Below are 2,691 nucleotides of genomic sequence, written 5' to 3'. Positions count from 1 at the left end.
CAAAGCTTTCACATTAAACAATTTATGGTGTTTACAGATGGTTGATAGATTAAAACATTTAATATATGTCCTTGGATACTGTGTTGGATAAAAGTACAGGTGGTGCCAAAAATACAAGAAGGTTATTATTTTCAGTGTTGTTATTGTTAACTAAAACTGCTGCAGTTATTGAAATAAAGATTAAATAAAATAAGATATGAATAGTACATGAAACTTGAGCTTTAAAAAAATTAAACGAAAATTTGAAATGTTGCGTTGATGACTAACTGAAATAAGTTTAAGTTGAAGAACTAAAATTACTGAAACGAAAACTAAAATAAAATAAAAAAATTATATAGATAAAAAATGACTAAAAAACTTAACCAAACCTAAACTTGACTTAAACTTAAAATAAAAATAAAAACTGGATATAAACATAAAGGCTAATTCAAGATTGTATTATTATTAATATTATATAAGTATTACTAAAATAACATTATTTTATCCACCTTATTCTTCAATGCGGAAGTAAGCCGTTTTATGTGAATGTGCGAGACTTCCGGTTCATTAGCCGCTGTAGGGAAATAATGAGAAGAATAACAACGTGCAGTAAACGGTAAAACTGTTTGCACTACAAACCAGTGTGTTCATAATTAAGATAATACATTAATATAATATGGTAAGACACTCCAATTTGCAATATCAAGCAGCAAAACAAGCTGTTTTGTACAGCTAAAAATAGCTGAATGCGGATGACACCAGAAGCCCGACCAATAAAAGTTACAAATGGCTGTGCCCACTTTTACAGGAAAAAGAAGGTAGATAAGGTTTCAGTCATGATTAAAGGGAACAAGAGAGTAACAGAGAATTAAAGACAGGGGATCCCAAAATTAACAAGTTAATGTCAAATGTTGTTTTCAAACCATTTTACTTCCATAATCAGATGTATTTCTGAGTGAAACACATTTAAGAAGGAAAATGTTGTAGCGTCTGGACCAATCAAAAACAAAATTTTTGATTTGATTTAACAAATCAGTTATTCATTAGATTAACAAATCGTCACAGACCCCTCACCCAATAAACTGGGCGCCAGGATGTCTGCGAACAACACCAGGCCCCCCTGGTCCCCATGGCAACTAATGCTGATATCACTGGTTTTATGACCCCAAAGGAATGTGATTAGCGAAAATCACCACCCAAACTCTGATCTGTTTGTTTGCGCATCCCAACCAGCCTGACATAATATAGTAACACTGGATGTGCCAGTGGTGTGAGCTGTTAATGCAGGTTTTGAACATATTACAGTGTTGCCTGATCCATCAGGGTCTATTAGTGCCACCAAACCCAATTAGCCTTCTTCTGATCTCCATGGCAATGGAGTCTGGCGCCTTTAAATGCCACATAGAGGGCCCTGCCGAGGACCCCTAGATAATAACTTTCCAATCTCATTTAGATGTGTATAATTTGTTTCTGTTAAAGTGCTTTTTCACATCCCAACTTTAAGCCAGTAATTCGTAGTTGATTCCCTGAAAGGTCTAAACCCTTTCAAAACGCTGATCTGTTTGTTTGCGCATCCCAACCAGCCCTTTTTTGAACCATCATGCACCATGTAATCTAGTTCTCAGAATCCATTTTAAAACAGTAACATGCCAATTTATAGCTGCATGTAGCTCTTGCAGTCGTTACCATACCGAGTCTTCCTGTGCTTACAGTCTGAGGTCAAGCCACTGGCCTGTAGTTTCTGCTGTTGGTCTGTGTGTGTTTCGTGCAGTTCTTCTCCTTTTCATGTGATTATTTTAAAGGGGGGTGATTCTTTTCTATACCCACTGTTTGTATATATATATATATACATACACACAAAAACAATGGATGCTTAATATTTTTGTGGAAAACGTGATACACTTTTCAAAAGAACAGAACTGAAATATAGAAATCCTTTGTAAAAATGTTAAATGTCTTCGATCAATTTAATGCATTAATTAAGCATTCATTTCTATTAAAGATATTTTTACTACCAACAAACCTTTGAAAAGTAGTGTATTTCAATTAATACTGGATAACTGTGCATGCTTATTTCTACTGTTTTTACACTAAGATTACCTTTGCCATCATTTAGCATTCACCTGAAGTTAATTTCTAAAAACAGAAATTAATTAAAGGGCTCATATGACGTTGCTAAAAAGAACATTATTTGGTGTATTTGGTGTAATGCAATGTGTTTGTGCGGTTTAAGGTTAAAAAAACACATTATTTTCCATATACTGTACATTATTGTTTCTCCTCTATGCCCCGCCTTTCTGAAACGCGTTGATTTTTACAAAGCTCATCGTTCTAAAAAAGCGAGGTGTGCTCTAATTGGCCAGCTATCCAGTGCGTTGTGATTGGACGAATTCCTCAAGCGTGTGACGGAAATGTTACGCCCCTACCATACTGTGATGATGCCCTGTCAGGCCGCAGCGATGATTCAAAACATGAAAACCCATTATAAACGAGGCATTCGTTGCATCCAGTGGGGACATAATTACGGATTATAATGACTTATACAGTTTTTTTTACGCGTTGCATCGCGCTGCGTAAACATAAAACCATGTCTGCATTTGTGATCAGAGAAATGACAAACAACAAGTGCTAACGTTAATCCACACTGCCCAAAACTCGCGTTTGAATCATCAGTGGCAAATCCTTTAAAGGGGTCATATGATGCGATTTCAA

The sequence above is a fragment of the Sinocyclocheilus rhinocerous genome, unplaced genomic scaffold (assembly GCF_001515625.1).
Source record: "Sinocyclocheilus rhinocerous isolate Xijiao unplaced genomic scaffold, SAMN03320098_v1.1 scaffold3815, whole genome shotgun sequence".
Taxonomy (NCBI): Eukaryota; Metazoa; Chordata; class Actinopteri; order Cypriniformes; family Cyprinidae; genus Sinocyclocheilus; species Sinocyclocheilus rhinocerous.
Note: the sequence above shows the minus strand (reverse complement) of the source record.